This window comes from Bos indicus x Bos taurus, chromosome 9 (assembly GCF_003369695.1).
Source record: "Bos indicus x Bos taurus breed Angus x Brahman F1 hybrid chromosome 9, Bos_hybrid_MaternalHap_v2.0, whole genome shotgun sequence".
Lineage (NCBI taxonomy): Eukaryota > Metazoa > Chordata > Mammalia > Artiodactyla > Bovidae > Bos > Bos indicus x Bos taurus.
In genome coordinates, this window is record NC_040084.1 from 72,146,362 (window position 1) to 72,168,738 (window position 22,377).

Below are 22,377 nucleotides of genomic sequence, written 5' to 3' on the forward strand. Positions count from 1 at the left end.
ACGGAGAATGGGACATTGTCTTTGAGGCAGTACACTGGTTGGTAGATGCTTTTTGCCAGAGTGAGGACTTTCTGGCAACACCTTCAAACTTACTTGGCTGCCAGTCAATGTCATTTGGGGGAAATCTATTAGCTTGTTATCAGAAATCTCATTGAGACATAAGCTTTGAATATGGACTCTGCCCTTCCTGTTTCTACCTCTTGGAAACTAACCTGGCAACTCCATCAATCTCCCTAGATCCCTGTGCACTGTCTTTGCCATAGACACTATCTGAGCACAGAGGGAGGGAACAGCTGGCATCATAAAATCAGGTTACAGTATCAGACTCTGCCCCATAAGTTGCACACTACTTAACTGGCAAACTGGGAGGAATTACTCTTTCAACTGGGGTACAGACTGTATAACAGGAGATATTCAAGAAGAATTCTAAGAAATGAGGATCCCTGACACCACTGCTCTGCTTGATCACTGCATTCATAGTTAATGTGTTAACTTCACGTGGGGTAGAAAATTTTATTGTTTCAATTGGCAGAGTAGATATTATCTGATCTCTACTAGTGTAGGATAACTAAACCACTGGCAGAAAGGACTCCTCTTAACAATGCTGTTTAAGTACCATTCCACTACCACTTACCTCTTCAGAAAGGCTATGCTGAACAGTTTTTCTATATCAAAGCACTAAAGGAGATAAATCAACATATTCCAATAGCCTGGTTTTTTTTTTTAGCTAAGTTCATAAAACTGGAGGCTTAATGGGCATAACTATGGTAAAGGATCAGATTTGTTACCAACCCAACACAAATATTTCTATAAATACAAAGTTGCATGTTTAGATGTAACAGTAATGTCAGATTACTGAAAGTCTCAAAATGTTCCTTTTGATTTCTATACCTATTTCATTGCTGATCAGTACAGTTTACAGATGGGCTTTTGCCTTTATATCACATTTTAAACAGCATTTATCCAACTTATAAAGCTTACTGTTTTACCAGCCTAAATATCAATTTCTGTATTAATCAAGAGTCTTGGTTTGGCACAATGAGGTACCATCTTACGCCGGTCAGAATGGCTGCTATCAAAACGTCTACAAACAATAAATGCTGGAGAGGGTGCAGAGAAAAAGGAACCCTCTTACACTGTTGGTGGGAATGCAAAATAGTACAGCCACTATGGAGAACAGTGTGGAGATTCCTTAAAAAACTGGAAATAGAACTGCCACATGACCCACCAATCCCACTGCTGGACATACACACCGAGGAAACCAGAATTGAAAGAGACACATGTATGCCAGTGTTCATTGCAGCACTGTTTACAATAGCCAGGACATGGAAGCAACCTAGATGTCCCTTGGCAGAAGACTGGATAAGAAAGCTGCAGTACATATACACAATGGAATATTACTCAGCTATTAAAAAGAATGCATTTGAGTCAGTTCTAATGAGGTGGATGAAACTGGAGCCTATTATACAGAGCGAAGTAAGTCAGAAAGAAAAACACCAATACAGTATATTAACACATATATATGGAACTTAGAAAGATGGTAACAATGACCCTATATGAGAAACAATGAAAGTGACACAGATATAAAGAACAGAATTTGGACTCCGTGAGAGAAGGCGAGGATAGGATGATTTGAGAGAATAGCATTGAAACATGTGTATCATCGTATGTGAAATAGATCGACAGTCCAAGTTTGATGCATGAAACAGGGTGCTCAGGGCTGGTGCACTGGGATGACCCTGAGGGATGGGATGGGAAGGGAGGTGGGAGGGAGGTTCAGGATGGGGAACACATGTACACCCATGGCTGATTCATGTGAATGTATGGCAAAAACCACCACAATATTGTAAAGTGATTAGCCTCCAATTAAAATAAATAAATAATATATATTTTTTAAAAAAGAGTCTTGGTTTAGAACATATGCTGTATATTCTAACTTTTCCTGGCACCTGGATAATAAATAATATTATAGCCTTAACTGGATCTTGACTAATGGAAATGGAGCACATTATAAGACTAGTGCAGCCCATGGGCTTTATCTCATTGTCTTCTTTCATCTTAAAATGAATTCCTTGGTCAGTAGAATGGTGTTTCAGCTAAAGCACTCAACAAGTCTATGGAGAATGGTCATCGTCGGGAGAATGGTTATCATCGTTTAGTCGCTAAGCCAGGTCCAACTGTTTGCAACCCCATGGACTGTATAGCCCACCAGGCTCCTCTGTCCATGGGATTTTCCAGGCAAGAATACTGTAATGGGCTGCCATTTCCTTCTCTATAGAGAATGGTGCCTGCAGTAAAATCAAACCCAATTCCAGAATGAGGAAATACTATAATGAGGCAAATTCCTGAACTGTCTGTGACAAAAGGGGAGTCCAAAGCAGTTGACATGCTTGATACCAGCTATATTGCTGGTCTCCTATAAGGAAGGTGACACGTAAAGACCTTAGTCACGGTTACTATAAAGCTGACTTATCCACAGTGGCAGTGATCATTGGAATAGAGCCTTTCTCCTGCCATTTCCTTGGTAAATCAGACCATGCCACTCTACCATTTAAAACCCTTCACTTCCCCCAGCATTTGAAAGAAAATCCAAACTCTCTTACACATGGTCTGCAAGGCACTGAAGGTTCAAGCCTTAGTTTCTTGTCAACTTTGCCTCATGTCCGCTTCCCCTTGCACTGATCATGATGCCCCATCCAGGCTACTCAGTTCAGTTCAATTCAGTCGCTCAGTCGTGTCCGACTCTGCGACCCCATGAATCACAGCACGCCAGGCCTCCCTGTCCATCACCAACTCCTGGAGTTCAATCAAACTCATGTCTATCGAGTCGGTGATAGCATTCAGCCATCTCAACCTCTGTCGTCCCCTTCTCCTCCTGCCCCCAATCCCTCCCAGCCTCAGTCTTTTCCAATGAGTCAACTCTTCGCATGAGGTGGCCAAAGTATTGGAGTTTCGGCTTTAGCATCAGTCCTTCCAATGAACACCCAGGACTGATCTCCTTTAGGATGGACTGGTTGGACCTCCTTGCAGTCCAAGGGACTCTCAAGAGTCTTCTCCAACACCACAATTCAAAAGTATCAGTTCTTCGGCGCTCAGCTTTCTTCACAGTCCAACTCTCACATCCATACATGACCACTGGAAAAACCACAGCCTTGACTAGATGGACCTTTGTTGGCAAAGTAATATCTCTGCTTTTGAATATGCTGTCTAGGTTGGTCATAATTTTCCTTCCAAGGAGTAAGTGTCTTTTAATTTCATGGCTGCAATCTCCCACAAAGATAGCTCTAGCCTGTCTTGTTCCCTCCACCTGGAACACTGGGCACCCCTTCCATTCCCATTCAGATAGCTTGTTTGTCTTCATTACACCTAATACAAGCTATAATTATTTAATACTGTTCAAAGAATAAATGAGTACACAAACTGAAACAGATCAAAGTTCCATAATTCTACAGTGCCTTTAAATGCTCACATATTTTACTGAATATTCAGAGTGGGAAGGAAAAGATCTATAGCCATCCTTGAAGACCCCATAAGTAGTGAAATACTCAAATGGTTGCCTACTCCCTAACCCCTCAGAAGTCAGCCCAAGTCATCTCTTTCAAAAAGGACTGTGGTATTAGCATGATTCATGCCGGATGCACACCAACCAGCGGCCAGGTATTCATGAGCCCCTTCGGGCCTTTTATTAAAATTAGAGCTGCCCACTGGCCTCATCCAGGGAGGTTTCTAACTGCAGCCCAACTCTAAGCAGAGGCCTGCGCCGGCCGGCCTGGGAGTGGGACTCGGGGGCGCGGCGGGTGTTCGCGCCGCTGCTTGGAGCTCCCGGACCGTTAGTCCCGTCTCGCTCTCGCAGGCAGCACCCTTCAAGTGGCCCCCGAGGGGCCCCGAGGGCCCAAGCGCAGCCGTTCAAACTGGCGAAGTGTGCGCCTCTCGGAGTCCCCCGGGTCATTCCAGGGCCACTTGGGCGCGGAGCTACAGAAGGGCCTCAGTCCTCAGGCGCCCGGCTTCCGTGTGAGCAGAGCCGCCGCCGCCTCTGCCCAGCACCCCGGTCCCAGCGTGCAGCCGCCCTCTCCCTCCTCCCATCCTTCTTGGATCCAGCTACGCGGCTTAAAAGCCTCTCAAGTGCTTCCCGGCTTCCAAGGCAGAGTCCTGACCGCAAACCCAAGTTGAGTATGGTTGCCAAAGGGACAGGCGACAGAAATGCGACCTAACCCCCCTGCATGATCTATCACCTATCTATCCATTCTTTTACCTGTCATATCCTATCACTGTATTTTAGGACTAGGATTAGCATTCCTTCACAAGAGCTTGATCACTTAAATTAACGCGTTTGTTTTAACCGAAAAAGCGAAGTCGGACTTTTTCAAGACAGAAAATGTATTCGTCAGAATTAGAAAACAACTTTTAGCTGTTGAGGACCAGCTTCGCTAACTATATTGAATGGTGGACCTTTTCTATGAATTGAATGAACTAACAGAAGTGGCAAGGTTTTGCCCCACCCCCACCCCTCAAAATAAAAACCCTAAAGTCCGTTTATATTACACTGTATGCCAGAAATCACGTACTCATGTGTAACTACTAGCTAAAAATGTACAAGGGATGCACAGTTTTTTCGCAATCTTTCCAGGCGGTTCTCAAGCAAAACAAGTCTAGCCTATTCCACACCTTTCCCCACTAGCCCCACCTCGTCAAGCCCTTAGGCAGGCCGGGCCGACCCGGACACCAGGAAGGAGGAAGGGAAAGTGGAGGAAAGGGCGGGGGAAAGTGACGGGAGCAGTGAGAGCCGGATATGACTGGCTAGCGAGGAACCCAGCAGGGCCCTGTCCGGCGGCGCTCTAGCCGCCGCGCGTTGTCTCTATGCTCCCCCGCGTCTGGTCTATTTATTGTCGCGGGGAAGCAGCGGCCGCCCTGTACCCGGAACAACAAAGCACGAAAGACGGAGCCCGAGCCTTGGGGGCTCCTAGCAACCGGCCGGGGCGGGAGTTCCATGGAGACTGGGGAGCGCGCTCGCCTCATCATCATCCTTATCCTCCAGCTTATCCTTCGCGTCCGCCGCAACCGGCAGCAGCGCTGCCGCCGCGTCCTCTGCCGCCGCCCGCTCTTCCCACGGTAACCCGGTCGGCGACCCTGGGCGGGGGGTAGCGCGGTCTTCGGGGCTGCCCAAGTGCCGGCTGCGGGGCGTCTTGGCGCGGGGCGGGCTTGTGCGGAGCCGCGGCCGTGCTCCTGATGGAGTGTGCGGGGGCGGATGCCGGGGCTGGGGGGAGAGCAGCTCCGATGCGGAAAATTGGTCCAGCGGCCGAGGGAGGGTCCAGCTTTCAGGAGGACGGGGTGATATTTGGGGATCTCGTCTGGGATAACGGGGTGGGGGTGGGGCGTCACTGCCTGGGAACGTTATCCGGCGGGATGTAGGATAAGAAAAGATATATTTTTATTTATTGGGTTAGCCACCACTGGGGAAGACTGGAGAAGGGAAATTCCCCATCTTTCTCTGTGGAGCCCTCACCCAGGGGACGGGAAATCGTGCAAAGATGCTAAAAGGGTCCGTTGCTTCCCAGAAAAGTTCCTGCGGCCTCGGCCGCGGCGGGAAGGCTCCCCAAATAGCACCTTGGTCGGTTCCTACTTTTGGCAATGCCTGCAGCACCTCCCCCCACCTTTTTGTTGTTGTTGTTAGTAGTAGTAGTATTAACCAGAATTAGGCTTGATGAAGGATCTGGAACTGAGGAGAATAAAATAGGTAGGACGTAGGGCTAAGCAAGGTTGAGAACCGGGGTAAGAGGATAATAGCCAGTAAGAGGTCTAAAAGTAAATTCGATTGGAAATGACGGTTTTTAAACTCTCTCCTTCTGCCGAGATGTGCTTCTGCGGGCTCTGTCAGTGTGTTCATTGCAATAGGATTCAGACCGCAGCCAATCCACGTCTGTGAGCTCTCTGACTGCATCTGTCACCTGCAGTTCTAGAGAGACACTGGCAGTTGACCAGCGTGGGCTTGTGTATTTAGAGTTAAGGAGAGTGACTTAAAATTGGCTCAAGGAAAGAAAAGGAAACGAGCTTGGTGTGATTTTTGTTTGCAGAAAGAATGACATTTTCCGTGGGGAAATTGAAAAAGAGAAATATGAGAAGGTTTAGCTATTTTAGCATAATCTGCATGCAGTCTTTTGGAAAGTTTGAGAGAATGGCAGTTAAATCGAAAAAGGACTTTTATCATCACTCTAGTTGAAAGAATTATTCACAGCTGATATCTTGCTTACCAGTTTGTGCCATCTCATTAGGCCTTAGGCCTCTGTTTAATGGTTTTATGCTTCCCAAACCTTTCTAGGTCAGTAAATGAGGTTTTCCTGTGGCATACTGAAATGGCCATATACGCATGCTACAGTAATACTATTTTTGTGTCCAGCGGGAACAAAGCTCTTTAGTTGAAGATTAAAGATGAAAAGAAAATTGATAAATCACAGAAGCAATGATGTCAACCATGGTTTCTGTTTGTCCCTTACTTTTTTTTCCCTCTCACTTTTCCCCTAAGTCTGGCTTGTCTTAAGTAAAAACGTTTCATCCTGCTCCCCCAAACCCCTGCTTTTGTACTCTGCCCTCAAAGTCAGTCTCCGAGACTATTATGATCTGCTGCTCTGTGCTCTTGATTGGTTGATGTCAGAATCGAGTTTTTGACTCGGATATTTTCATGGAATTGAGGTACAGTATCTCTTGTTAAACCAATTTCATATATGTGCAAAGAGGTGGGAAGATACCTTTAACAAAGATGCAAAATATAAATATTGTGTGTGTGTTAAGTTGCTTCAGTCGTGTCTGACTCTTTGCACCCCTTTGGACTGCACCCTGCCAGGCCTCTCTGTCCATGGGATTCTCTAGGCAAGGATACTGGAGTGGGTTGCGTGCGCTCCTCCAGACGATCTTCCCAACCCAGGGATCGAACCCGCATCTTGTGTTGGCAGGCAGATTCTTTACAACTGGCGCCACCTGGGATGCCCGGGAAGTACAAACATTGGGAAACTTAAAATTGCATTTTAAACCTCTTGAGAAGAAAAACCTAATATTGTCGTCTGTAGATTAGTGAGTCAAGGACTTTGGCTTACTCTCTTGTTTGAGGTTGTGCTGGGGGATGATGGCACTTGAGGTGCTGGAGAATGTTCTTGGTTCATGTGAGATTCACTGAGTTCCCTCTGCCTCAGGGCTGCCGTCACACTCACTTCATTTAGCTCTTAATTGCTGCTGCCTCTTCCCTTTACCCCTTCTGTATTTGAGGAAAAGGATTTAAGCCCCAGCTACCTCAGCTTCTACATTTATTAACAATCCCCGCTTTCCCTGCCATCTGCTCCAATATTTGCAGCATTTCGTGTTGTCTTAGTTCCTCTCTTCACCTCATCATGTCCCAATCAAAAATGATTCCTTATGCTGTTTGTATTATTTCTGTTTCTTAGGGAGTTTTCAACATATGTCCTTGGCCTGTGTATCCTTTTCGTTAACGTTACTTTGTCTGTTGCATTTTCCTTCTGTATCCCTCCGCTTATATTGAGAATGGAGTATTCATGTCAGATGTTCTCTATTCATTCTGAACCAACAACTGTTGGTTGTATGATATGACAGGTAAGAGCCTTGTGCTGAGAATCAAGACTGTACTGAAATAAGGCATGTAAAAATGTTTGAACTTTTAGGAATAAAAGGTGTTACAGAAGTCCAGTTAGTAACACTATTATTGAAGATGTAGTCACTTTTTTAAAAAAAAGATAAAAGATATAGTACAGCCCTGTTTTTAATTGAACCTTAGATTTTCAAAATTTGTACTCTAAAAACCTTGTCTTAACATCCAACTTTTCAGATCATTTTGCATCTGAGTACTTGACTGAAATTATGCTTTGCCAAATTAGAGGGGAAAACTAAGTGAGTCCCATAATTTTTTTTCATGTGTGGGAAATTGTCATATCAAAATTTTTATAGATGTATATATATATAGAATGTATAGAATTTGCTATAAAGTAGTATGAATAAATAGGAAATTTACAGCTGAAAACTTCTGGAGAGTGTTCTTTCTTAGCATGAACGTGGCACATTATTTAAAAATCAGCAAATACTGTATAATTTAGTTAAGTGGGTATCAGTGCTGTTTTTTGGTGAAGGAGGCTTATAATTATCTAGTGATTGATTTCTTTCTGTTGCATCATAGCCCGTGTGATGAATAATTGTTAAATGGATTTTAGAATTGATAATAGTAGAATGTTTCCACAGTGTTCTCAAAACCTGTAGTGCTTTGGCAGTTTAGCTGTATTGTGGCATTTGAATTAATAAAGATTTCCTGAAATTTACACCCATGTTTGTTGCACCTTTAATATGTCTGATGCCATGGTGTGTAAAGCTGTATTAAAGGTGTCTCTCATCAGGTGCGTTTTTGTGCACTTGTAGATAGCAGGGAAATGACATAGGTAGACACCAAAACATGACAAACACAAATCTGGATTTTAAAGCCTTTATTACATGCTTCCTGGTGCTATACTTACTGGTGTACGGATTTCATCATGCCTGGTAAATTAGAAGTTTCTTGGGGATCAGGACTGTAAATTGCCATCCTGTTGTATGTTTGTGTGTGTGTGTTTTGAAGATTAACATTAATTAAAGGATATACATATTTTATTTATTTCCTTTCAGGGACTTATCTAGTAGATGAAGGGAACTTTTAGACATCTAATCTAATTAGGAATCTAATCCTGATGCCTAAAATTAAACTTTTATATTGGCTGTATATTCTAAGCAACAAAATTTCTCAAACATGATTAGGGCTTTTTTTTTTTAACCAATTCAAATAATAAAAATAATGGTTTACTGCTTTGAGTTGATACAGTATTTGCTCTTGTCCCATGACTGTCACTTTGAGTAATTTCAAAAGGGTAAAAGAGTATATTTATCTGAGGTCTTCACAGGCCATGTAGACAAATTTGATTCTTGTATTGTGACACAACCTTTGATTTAGAAGAAAAATGGAGTATGTTTGTATAGTTGTGAAAAAACAAGATTCCAGAACTGTGTCATAGTAGAAAGGAATCAGTTCAGGTCGTATCAAAAATTGTACCCATCTGGTCTTTTCATGTGGTTAACGGGTGATAAAATTCACAATTTGGTTTAAATGGCTTGTTTTGTAATGCGAAGTGTGCTGCTTGGGGATCCCACTAAATACTAAAAACAAAAACCATAACATACTAAGGTGAATTCTGGGACAGTTCAAATCAGCCTTCATGTGTGAGTCCATAATGAAGCTATTTAAAATTTCACCCCCAAAAAATGCACCATAAAACTTTGGCGACTTTGACCATGCAAATATTCATCTGTCAAGAAAGAATACTGAAAATCAGATTGCATCTTTATGGATGGTTTTCTCGGGACCTATATGGATGACTCTTTGTATTTTAATTGTCATCGTTACCATCATAGACTGCTGTCCATAGACACTGAGACCTGATACACCTTTGTTTTGTAATTCAGTAAGTGAGAACTGAGAACATTTTAAAAGAAGTCAGAATTTGTTTTTATTAATGAAATGGTTTCAAAGAATCAGGCATTAACTTTCTTCCCTCTAATAAATTACAGTTTTCATTGTAAAATCAGTTTTGATCAAAATCTGTTATACTTTCTTGAGACTAGGCTTTGTATAGCCCTTGTATGGACTCTAGATACAGGTTGCCTGTGTTCAGTGTGGTGGCGATGCTGCTTATTAGCGGTATGGCCTTGAACAAGTCTTTTCACTGCCTTCATTCCCCAGTTTCTTAGCTGTAAAATGGGGTTAATGTTAGTACCACCTCATAGGGTTGCCGTGATAAGGAAGTGTAAAGCACTTAGCACAGTGTTGTGCGAAGTTAGCTGAAAAGATACTGGCTGGTGCTTGTTGCGGTGGCACAGTTAACTTTATTTCTTTCAGTTGGAGGCGATTAAAACATTGAAACTCTTTGTAATGCTGCCTGTTGGACTCATGTCTGCTTATTAGGTCTTCGGAGGGGAAAGGACTTTTGTTTTAATTTTGAATCGTCACACAGACATCTGGTTATCACTTATGGCAGATGGACTCAGTAAAAAGAGACATCTCTGTTTCTTGGAAAAGGAAGGCCAACAAAGGCTGGTCTGGCACCATGTTGCAGCTATTGAAATGCTATTTCCCTGTGGACTTGACTGCTTGTTTAGTTGTATGGTACTTCTGAATAAAAGGAATAGACCCCAGTGGTTTCATTTAGCAGAATTAGTCTTTCTGTAGAATACACTGTTTTTACTTGTATAACCGTAGGTGATGGTAAACTTGAAACTTGCTGATGTCATTGTCAGACCATTTAGCTTGAGGTTTTTGTGTCAGTATAAATGTGCTCTTCATAGTAGCTTTCTTGTCATTTTAGATGTAGTTGAAACTGCTGCTCTGCTCTGATAATACAAGTAGCTCAGGAATGACTGCATATGATTGCAAGATTATTTGTTTATGATAAGGTTGACACCAAATACTGAGACTGCCTAATCAGGGAGTAACCTGATAAATATAGCTTTATTAGACTGCTGTTGAAATGGCTAACTTTTTTTAATGTTAAGTCCAAATGTCTTAGTTTAGTTATATGGACCTTTGAAATTATTGACTAGAAAATGACTATTTCTGCTTAAGTATAATAAATTGCAAACTGTTCTCTCTTTTTGGCTAATGTATAGGTCTTAGTTTTTAGTTGAAATAATATTTTTTATAAGACATATGGAAGTTTATATAAAACACATTATTAAAAGTATGTTTTGCTTTCAATATACAGGGGTAAAATTTTATAATTCTTCCATATTGTGCAATTTTTGTTTTAGTTGGTTTTTATAACTCTCCCTCCCCCAGATTGGTAAATATGTTTGTGTTTAGAGGCGTGACTTTTGTTTTCCTTTTTGAAGAGAGTGACATCTAGTTGCTACTGTTGATTTCATTGAGTACTGATAACTACATTGGCCACAATAGAGGAAGTACTGATGTAATATTGTTAACATAATGCCTATAACCATCATGGAGTCCAGATCTAAAAAAATATTGAAATAAGCATAGAAATGATCCTGGCTGTTTCATATATATATTTTCATATAAGTGTGTGTGTGTGTGTGCGCGCGCGTATACATACACATGTATGCTAAGTCACTTCAGTCGTGTCTGACTCTGTGCGACCCCATAGACAGCAGCCCAACAGGCTCCCCCATCCCTGGGATTCTCCAGGCAAGAACACTGGAGTGGGTTGCCATTTCCTTCCCAATGCATGAAAGTGAAAAGTGAAAGTGAAGTCGCTCAGTCATGTCCGACCCTCAGTGACCCCATGGACTGTAGCCTACCAGGCTCCTCCATCCATATATCCTTTAATTTTAGATATTCTGAGAACTGTATTGGGAACTTTTATGACAACAGGTCTTCAAGGTGTCAGTACTATTGCCCAGAATAAAAGCTAGGTGTTGTATTCTGCCACATGGTTAATATTTCCCTGGTGTTCTCAACATCACTCTTTTTCAGGGACAGGTGTTGCCATCTTTCAGACGTGAAGAGAATAAAACCAGTGTGTAACCCCAAAGTGCAGATCTGAAGATGGGCGTTTGGTTTGTGAATACGGCCAACACTTAATAGATCCTGTCGTTGTTTGAACCTCTGTTTAGGTTCATGAGGAACCTGCAGCTTTTATGAAACAAGAACCTTTTCTTTTGAATTTGCCAAATACTTTTGTTGAGCCCAAAACCTTTTTTCTGTCACCTGCTTATGGCTGTGGTGAGCATCTTGTATATCTGTAGTTTCTTGTATGCATGTGCAGCCTAGTGAGGTGGTAATGAGCCTCCCTTAATTGCTTGTGGGTTGACCACATCCCAGGATGTGGCAGGTTAGGGTGATGGTAGGAGCCACAGCTATGTAGAAGACACAGTCACCAGTTCATTGGACCTTCCTGAAACAAACTTGGTGTGCTCATCTCAAAAGTCTGCCAGATTTCTTAATTCAGTTCTCTCCTCTTTTTTGTTGGTGGGGGAGAAGCTGAGATAAAGGATGTGACATGGTTCAACAATTCACAACTGATTTAAAAAAAAATCATATTAATCTATGAATAATGCTTTTTTCCATCATCACAGCAGCATATTGCCAGTATAAATCTTGTAATCTTGAAAATTCCACTTCAATGCATAGTGTAAACCTACTTTGGATAATTGTTAATTTGTCTATATATTAAGAATGCATGCCTTTAAAGTTACTCTTAGTAGGCTTTTTGTTTGGGGCCTGTTAAATTGGAAGAGTTTCAAATCTGTGAAACTATGTTCTTAATTTATCTGTATTGTATCCTCACTCTCACTTTATAAAGAGAGGAATAATGGCTTTATTATCAATCCATTCCTCCCCCACCCCCTTCCCACTTAGCAGCCACCCAACTCCATAATTCTTTCTTTCAGTTGTCCTTTTGCATTTAATTCAGCAACTACTTATTGAGTTTAGGACCAAGTACCAGTTACTAACCCACATTCCAAAGATACACATTTATATTAAATCGTTCTCTTTAAGGATCACAGTGCCTACAGTCTAGTAGACAGTTAAGTACAGTCAGTACCTTTGCACTTGCTGTGCCCTCTACTTGGAGTCTCTTCTCTCAGTGTTTCATATAACTGGCTCCTCCTTAACCTTCAAGATCTCATTTTAAAAATAATTTTCATTTCTAAGGAAGTTAAGAGGCCTTCCTGGATCACTCTGAAGTTTCTCTCATGCCATTTCTTTTATAACATAGATCACATTCTCTAATTATTCTCATTGCTTGTCGTCTGTTTCTTCCACTGGAGGACAACTGTCAGGAGGGCTCCTTACCTGACCATTTTATTCTGAGCAAGTATTTCTGAGGGGATTAATTATTTGTTTTGGATACATTGGTTTAGCTCAATGAATATGCCTAACAGATAGGAATCTGGATTCAGTCTCTGATAGGTTAATATTGAAGTAAGACCTCTAAATTTATGGATAGTGATTGAAGCCTGGAAAGCTTAAATTAAAAAGTATTTAAGGCAATGATTTATAACCTTCAAAGATCTTAAATCCTTTTGAAAATATGAAGAAAATAATGGCCTCCTCAGATACGTATCCAGGTTAGTGTGGATATGATTCCAAGGGAGTTTGCCCTCTAGAACCCGTTGCTGACCTTTTAAGGGAATGTCACTGACTTCCCTGAAGAATTTATGATTTAAGAGGCAGACAGAGCAATATTTGAGATAGGAGGAGAACCTAGGAAAGGTGCCTCAGAAGCCAAGGATAGGGAATAGTGAGGAAGAATTTGGGGAATCAGGGGTTCCCAGTGCTTTAAGCTCTGCTGCTGCTAAGTCGCTTCAGTCATGTCCGACTCTGTGCGACCCCATAGACGGCAGCCCACCAGGCTCCCCCGTCCCTGGGATTCTCCAGGCAAGAACACTGGAGTGGGTTGCCATTTCCTTCTCCAGTGCATGAAAGTGAAAAGTGAAAGTGAAGTCGCTTAGTCGTGTCCCAACTCTTCACGACCCCATGGACTGCAGCCTACCAGGCTCCTCCATCCATGGGATTTTCCAGGCAAGAGTACTGGAGTGGGGTGCCAGCACCTTCTTCGGCTTTATGCTCTGGAGTAGTCCAATAAAAGGAAGTGTCAGTGGTGACACTGGATTCAGCAAGGAGCAGTTTTTTGTAACACTTAATCCCAGGCAGAGGCAGAAGGCAGATTGTGACAATTTAAGGCATGAATCCGAGTTAAGGAAGCCACACATGGGAAACAGTGCAGAAATCTTGATGTTCTCTATGATAAACAGCCCTGGTGTGAGACTATAACCCATTTTAAGGACCTACTGAGAGGGAAGTTCTATCATTTTGTTGACCTGTTGTGGCGTTTCAGCCCAGTGGTTCTCAACTGACTGCCCCATTAGAAACAACTTGGAAATGTTTTTAAAATCAGGGCCGTGCAAAGGTTAGTTAATCAATATCTCTGGGGCTTGTGCCTCTTTTATAGCTTTTATTTTGTTTTGTTTTGGCTTTTTCTTAGAATTAAGAACCAGTGTACCCATCAGAAAACCTCCTTATCACTCTTGTGTATTCTGTGTTAGAACACTTTCTTGTACATTATCATCAGTTACTTAGCTTACTGTCATGCTAGTTTTAAATCAGTTCCCTGTAGTCCTTTTTACATTGAATTTGAATTTCTAATTCAAAATATTTTTTGTGGCTTTCTTCTGATCTTTAGCCGAGTTGTACACATATGTCTTCTTTGGATGATACAGCCCTCAATCAGTGAAAGATCTGCCCATTTCTGAGTAAAACAAGAAATTCTTAATGGTGCCAACACGTGGAAAGTATTCACTCTGTAGTCCTGTTTGCTTTTATTTAAATGTTGCTTTTTTTTTTTTTCACTAAATAGCAAAAACTGTTTTTTAACTAGAAAAGTTTGAACTCTGTACACTGTTTTCCAAATAGCTAATTTCATAATCTTACCTTCCTGTTTTTAAAATGGCAGTCATACATGACCCAGACCTTAAACAGTTTGTCTCCATTAAAACAGACATTTCATATGAAAGGTAAGCCTATAAAAGTGGTTGAAAGGAAACTGTCAAAATACGAAATTCAGCCTGTTGTGTTTTCACCTTGCAGTGCTTTCTCTGGATTAAATTCTTGACGAGCTGTCAGAAGTTCAAGCTTGAATGCTGCATTCACACCCTTGAAATAAAAATTAGAATATGGAGAAAAATGATCTTTATGCATGCCAGCCTTGACACCAGCCACAAGCTGGAAGAGGGTTTATTCAGTTTGTTAGCAACCTCATGAATTAACATTTTTACTTGCAAAGAAAACGATAATCTTAAAAGAGTCTGCTGTGTTAATAGCATCAGCATAATGATGAGATTAGTCACAAATTGTAGTTACTTATCATGGGTAACTTAAGGCAGATATCAAGATTCTCTATAAAGAGATAAACTTGCTGATTTTTTAAGTGAAGTTTTCCTGTTTTTCCAGGTACCTAGCTAAGTAAACATTAGCAAAATGTCTGTTTTGTAATTTGTTGTAGACTTGGTCAGACTCTTTCTTCTTGTCTATTCCTGTCTCTGTCTCCCCCATATTCCACTGCCCCCTCCAGAAAAACACCTGACATAGTCAACAACTACTTTTTGTGTTGGTTTGAGATGATTTTGTTATTGTTAGGGCTTTTTTTTTTTAATTCACTGTTAAATTTAGTTGTTTTCTAAATCCTTATATCATTTACCAGATACATCAAAGTTGTTTTATTTTTACCCTTGCTTTTAGACCTGAAACAACATGATCTGTTTTTGCATTCCAAAGCTGGAGGACCACAATGAATAACTGGAAATCCTTTCCATTTTTGCACGTTTCTCTATCTATGGAAGATGAAGAAAGAATATAATAATAGAACAATAAGAATAGCTAAATTTGAATGCTTATCATGTACAAGTACTATGCTAAATGGTCTGCATGAAATTTTAGTTTTCCCAACACTTGGCGGTAGATGCTGCTACCTGTTATTTTATGGATGTGGAAGTTGAGGCACAAAGGCATTAAATAACTTTCCCAAGCCATATGACTGATAAGTGGTAGAGTCTGGATTTAACCCAAGTAATCTGCTCCGGAGCCTGGGCTCTTAAAACTTGTTTCTCTGTGCGTGTTTGGAGATACTGCTTTTTAATAATCTCAAGCTAACAGTTAACCTCTCACAGACACTTCATTGAATGTGTTTCATGCCTTGGGACCTATACCAAGACTTGGGTACAGAAATAAGTAAGAATTGATCATTCTTCTGAGGAGCTTATTGTCTACCATAGAGACACTGAAATATGAAATTCCACTGTAGTGTGAGCAAGTGCTGTGTAGTGGGTCATGGTAATGGCTCAGTCTTGGAGACCAGAGGTCTTAGTACCTTTGATTTCTTATTTTATCCAGCATGGTTTTAATTACCTTCTACATGTGGGTTTCTAAGATTTCACCTGCAGTCTAGACCTAGGCCTGTCCTGAGCAGTGGACTCTTACCTGATTGTTTCTCCTTGTGGATGTCTCACAAGTTCCTTCAAATCAACAGGTCAAAATCAGAATCCTTACCCCCTTGCAAACCTGCTCTGCCTCCAGTGTGTCTGTCCCAGTAGACGGCGTCTTAGGCCACAAACCTGGAGGCATACTCCATCTCCATTTTCCTCTTCTCTGTATCAGTCGCAAAGCTCTGTTCCCTCTGTCTCCTAAAGAAGTCTCTCTCTGACCTACCGCTTTGCCTCTTCATCCACCCTGCTCCCACTACTGTCCCTTCTCACCAGGACCTCAGCGGTGGACGTGACTGAGTTTTCTGCCCTTTCTTGCCTTGCATCCCATTCTTTTGTTAAAGAAATGGCAATGATAGAGTCTCATGAAAAGCAAATACGTTATGTCATTTCTTGCTTCTCTTTAGTCCACCAGTTTCTTGGAATAAATGTGAAAATCCTTAACATGGTCTGGAAGGCAGGACTTAACCCCTCCCTGCACCTCCAGCCTGGTCTCGTGCCCCTTTCCCTCTTCCCACTCTAGCCAGACTGGCCCTTCTTCACATCTGAACAGTTCACATTCCTCTCCTCAGAGCTGAGAAGGCCTGCTGTCCCCTCTGCCAAGCCTTCCTCACTACTGGATCCCCATCCACTAAGATGGGGCCTGATGCTTAGATTACCGTTTATTGTTCCAGAACTGATTATGAATGAAGGTAACTTGTAGAACAAGTAGGAATGAGCCAGGTGTAAAAATAGGCATTAATCATTTTTAGCTGAAGAAATAGCATAAGCAGGCAAAAGACTGATACTTCTTTACATATAAGAGCATTTATAAAATCAGTAGGATATCTCAGAAGGAAAATGAGCAAAGAATATGAGGCAATTAGCCTAGAGTAAATGTAACTATTAATATTTGAAAAGTTCACTTTCATTAGTGTTCAAGGAAAATTAATGAATTCAATATTACTGTTTTTCTTAGCAAAAGTTGCAGATATTTTTACAAAATCTTTTGTTGACTAGATGCAACAGCATATGCATATGATCTCAACCTTGTTTAGTATATACAAATAAGTATGTGGACTTAGCAGCCTAAAAACATGTGCCCATATGAGCATAGAAAAACAGTAGTAATTATCACAGTGGTGGGACTATAGATGACTTTTTTTCTTTAAATATTTCTTATGTAATCAGAAAATGACATATAATCTTTAAAAATCATATGTTAAGACCACTTATTTGAAATACTAAGAAATCTAGCCAAAATAAATTTTTCTTTTACATAGTAAGGAATCTCTATGCCAGATTTCTTCATCTTTGAGTTTGAATCCCCAAATTTCAAGTTGTATTCATCAAAATATACTTTATCCTCTTATAATAGTACATTAGTTAAAATTAATGTTAGCATTGACTAGTGTAATGTTACTTTAATAGAGCATATTATAATTTGTGCTGGAGAAGGAAATGGCAACCTGCTCCAGTATTCTTGCCTGAAAAGTCTCATAGACAGAGGAGCCTGGTGGGCTACAGTCCATGAGGTATCAAGGGCTCAGACACAACTTAGCGACTAAACCCCACGCTATTATAATTTGTGAGGTGCTCATTAATCCCTCAAATCAGTCATATTGTGAGTAAATAGTGTTGTTTGTATTTTGCATATAAAGGTAAGAACAGTTTAGAATCAGTCTGTGTCACATAGCATCCATTTTAGAGTCCACACCTTAATACCCAAGTTTTCTTACTTCACAGATACATTTTAGTACATATTAAAATAGTGAAATCCTTTAACAGTCTACTGTTTAAACATTGTTAATATAGGATAAGTATTAGATTATGTATTCTCAAATTGCAAGATGCTTAGTTGCTCAGTCGTGTCCAACTCTTTGCAACCCCATGGACTGTAGCCCACAAGGCTCCTCTGTCCATGTGGATTCTCCAGGCAAGAATACTGGAGTGTGTTTCCATGCCCTCCTCCAGGGGATCTTCCCAACCCAGGGATCAAACTCAGGTGTCCATCATTGCAGGCAGATTTGTTTTTGTACTGGAACTTTTTTATGATTGTATAAACCAGTGACTTAAGCACTCATTCTGAAAATCAGCACTGTTTAAATCTTCCTCCACCACCTTTTAGGCATCATTACAGATATTTTTATTGACTGAAACATAAAATATACTTCTCCTTACTGATTTTTTAAATAGATGGTTGCTGGCAACCATCAGAGTTGTTTAAAAACCAGTACCTTTCTCTGTAATAATCTATAAGGGAAAAGAATCTGAAAAAGAATAGATGTATGTATATGTGTAACTAAATCATTTTGCTGTGCACTTGAAAGGAACACAACGTGTGAATTAACTGTACTCCAATGTAAAATAAAAACTAGAGAAAAACAGTATTTGTAATTTTCTTGATGTAGATTTTTAAAAATTGTAATAACTATTCTGATATACCAGTCTTCAGAATTGGTATTTAGAAAAAGTCAAAGGTAAAAGGTAGATACATATGTAGTGAAGACAGAGGATGGCATCACCAACTCAATGGACGTGAGTTTGAGCCAACTCTGGGAGAGAGTGAAGGACAGGCAAGCCTGGCGTGCTGCAGTCCATGGGGTCACGAAGAGTTGGTCAAGACTTAGCAATGGAACAACAACAAATTACGGTTTTGTACATACTTTCTCTTTTACTTAAGCATTTGTTAACTGTTTTTTGTCATATGAGTAGTATACTATATGATCCTTTCCTTCAGAATCCTTTCCTTTAGAATATACAAGGATTTTTGTGGTCAGGCATATTGTTAATAAAATTTTCTGCATGTGGCTAGAACACAAAAACGCCAACACCAAGAACTGTTGGTATAAAGTATAAGCTGTTGGGCCACACACAGAAGTGTCTTCACGATGCGATGTCACCAGGTCAGACGGATTTTGCAGTTGGGTCATCTGCCTGTGCTGTTGGCCCTCGATGCGTCTAACTTCCTCTCTGTATTGTCCATTTGAATGCAAGTGCTTGTTGTAGGAAAAGTGGGGAGTTCAGAATGGGTTGTCAATTTAACTAAACTACATAATAGTTCTAGACTGAAAATTGAAATTTAGTGTGTAATTCCTAGATGTGTCTAGAGTATGTCTTCATCTAAGATGTTGGAATCCTGGGATTTGAGAGTTAGATGGGCATCTTAGAAACCATCTAGTCACATCTTTTACCGAATAAAAAACTCATTCTCTAACACTCCAGTTCGTCTTGCCCTGCCTCCGTTTTTTTGGCCACTTATCTTCCATGGAGCCTACTGCGTTGCAGGTATTTGGTTTTTGGTGTGGCTTCATAAGGTCTCCTCTGGGCCTTCATTTGGATTTTTCAGTTTCCTTTTTATTCAGACATCTGAAAGCAACTGCTGTCTTTCCTGTCTTGTGCTAAATATCCTGAGACTTTCCTCACAAGTATTTTTATATCTCACGCCACCGTACTTTCCTCTGGATATCTGGATATCAGTGGCCTCTTTAAATGATAAGGTCAGGATATTCTAGATGTTTTAGTAGCAAAGAAGCTAGTAATTCCTTTGCTCTGAATACTCTTATCTGATCTGGTTTTTCTTTTAAAAAATATATATATAATTAATGCCCACATTGTCTTAGTGTGGCCTATTTGTGAAGAAATTTGTTTTTCTTTTTAAACAGCTTTTAAAAATTATTATGGACATTTTTTTAGACCAAAATGTAGGGAGAGCAGTGTGATGAATACCCTTATACCCTTTCGCCTAGATTTAATCATTGTTAAGAGTTGAGGCAGTAATATGGCATTTCTTTGTCTTAAAATTATACCTATGATCCAGATCTGTTCTGTACTCAAATTGTCCAAATTTGTTTGGTTCCTGTGGCAAGATGCTAGATATTGAGGGGATCATCTGAAACTTTACCAAATCTGTTTGTTACTGAGTTCAGATAGTGATTCCAGACATGGCATTTTTCCCTTGACTATTTGAATATGCATATTAAAAAATAAGCATAATCGTCTGTATGACCACTCTATTATTTGGCCTAGCAAAATTAATAGCAGTTCCCTAATACTATCTAATATACTCAAATTATCTATCGTATTCAGATTTTAACACCTGTTTTGTTCAAACCAGGAGCCAATCAGGGACCATGGTATACAGATATTTTGTTCATCTTAATAAAAATGTAAACTTTATTTACATTAGATGTCATTTTATTGATACTGCCCCATTGCACTAGCCCGGGGATCTGCAAACTTTTTCTTAGAGGACCATATAGTAACTACTTTAGGCTTGTGGGTCTTTTGGTCTTTGTCACAACTGCTAGGGCTTCCCTTGTGGCTCAGCTGGTAAAGAATCCGCCTGCAATGCAGGAGACCTGGGTTTGATCCCTGGGTTGGGAAGATCCCTTGGAGAAGGGAAAGGCTACCCACTTCAGTATTCTGGCCCGGAGAATTCCATGGACTGTATAGTCCATGAGGTAGCAAAGATTCAGACACCACTGAGTGCCTTTCACTTTCGCTTTAACAACTGCTCAGCTCTGCCACATAGTCATTAAGTAAACACATGAGCATGACTGTTTCAGTAAGATTTAAAAAAAAAAAATCAGGGCCTGGCCCACGGGTTGTTATGTTACTGACCCCTGCCTAACCTATTATGGTCTGTTTGTTTGTTTTTTTCTATCACTATGATTGTTCCCAAGTTTTGTGTCAGTTCATTAATACCATCTGGTTGCAATATTCTACCTGTGAATCCATTAAATGGTAATAGTTACCATTTAGTGAATACACACAGTATGCTGTGTACTTGACACAGATAATTAGTCCTTACTTCTTAAAAACACCCTGGGAGATAAGATGGGTGAGAAGAGAAGAGAAAATTAGGACTTAAGACAGAGGTTAGGTAACTTACCCAGTGTCACATACCTAAATGTGAACACTAGGTCAGCACCCTGTTTTATAAGGTTTATGGTGTACTATTAATATTAAATCTATGTGAAAGAAGACCCTCTTTGTAACAGGCAGAATATTAGCCTTTCTCCATCTCAGTCACAGGTGTGTATTGAGAGATGGTTGAGTAATCTGTTGGAATCAGGAACACAAAATATCTCTTTCCTAAACTGCTATTTTGGGAACTTTATAAAGAATATGCAGTTAGTTTGGGTGGCGTGTCTTGTTTGTAGAAAAGAACGACCCCCAGGACACCACCTGGGCTCACGCTGTGTTTGCAGCTGGACTGTGTCCAGTCTGCCTCTGTCTGCCATTTCTCAAATCATGGAGAGTAGTTCTGTGGTTAAACCTTAGAGGACCCACCCACTGTATCCTCAGATCCAACTTAAGTACACTTAAAAGTAGCCAGAATCTACTGTTCTGTATTCTCAGTTTTATTTTACTTTATTCTTTTGGCTTTTGGTTAGATTTTAGGGCTATTTTTGCTTTGTTTTCATAACAATGCTTATTGTGCCCTTTTAGTTTAAAATATCTTTCCTAGTGTGCTCAGTTGCTAAGTCCTGTCCGACTCCTTTGTGACCCCATGGACTGTAGCAGCCCACCAGGCTCCTTCATGTCTATGCCATTTCCCAGACAAGAACACTGACTAGTGGGTTGCCATTTCCTTCTTTCCTCCAGTGGGAAATTTTAAATGTAGCAGTGTTGGATGTAATTTGTCTTAAAAACCAGGAGGTGGCGATGTTTTCCAGTTGATGCTTTAAGGTTGTGGTTGGAATACCACCAGGAGGACCTAACTTGTCCATAAAAATCTGCTTCAACTCAGTACTGTATCTTAATACAATGCTAGAAATATGTTATTTCCTGAAGTAGGACAGCTTCAACTTTCAACTTTGCTTTTTATTAGAAGGAAATACTTGACAAACTCATATTTGGCATTTACTTGAGAAACAGGACAAAACGTCTTGTTAAATCACGTCTTACTATTAGGCTTTGGACAGTGGGGAAATTACCAAAGTCACCCTGTTGCCAGTTCTCTGAATAGAATAATTGTGAACATTTTGGCATTTTTAGTACATACGTAGATATATAAACCAAAATGAACTCTATCAAATGTATGTTTGTTTTCACATTATGAACCTCTGTCTATATCCATGTAGTTATAATTTGTAAAGTCAGTTTAGTAGTCTGTTTTATTAGACTGGGCTATACTTTATTTAACCAACCCCTTCTGCATTGGCACGTAGGTTTCTGCTATTAACAGAATTGCAGTATATCATCTTTATTTATACTTTGCTCAGTTGAATAATTTCTCAAGATGCATTCATCAGCAATGTTTGATGTTTACCAGTATGAGTAGTGGTATCTCATTCTTTTAAGTTAGCACTTCCTCATTGCTAGTGATTTTAAAGCTATGTATGTCTAAAGATAAATAATTAATAAATAAGTAGT

The 22,377-nt window shown here is 40.4% G+C and overlaps 1 protein-coding gene across 1 annotated transcript in view; it reads left to right on the forward strand.

Moving 5' to 3' along the window:
- The first annotated feature begins 4,780 nt into the window (after positions 1-4,780).
- Positions 4,781-22,377, forward strand: part of TBPL1 (TATA-box binding protein like 1) — a 41,112-nt gene continuing 23,515 nt past the window's right edge. The window contains exon 1 of the mRNA XM_027551613.1: positions 4,781-5,109. The gene's annotated coding sequence lies outside the window, so the exon portion shown is untranslated. The remainder of the gene's footprint in view (positions 5,110-22,377) is intronic.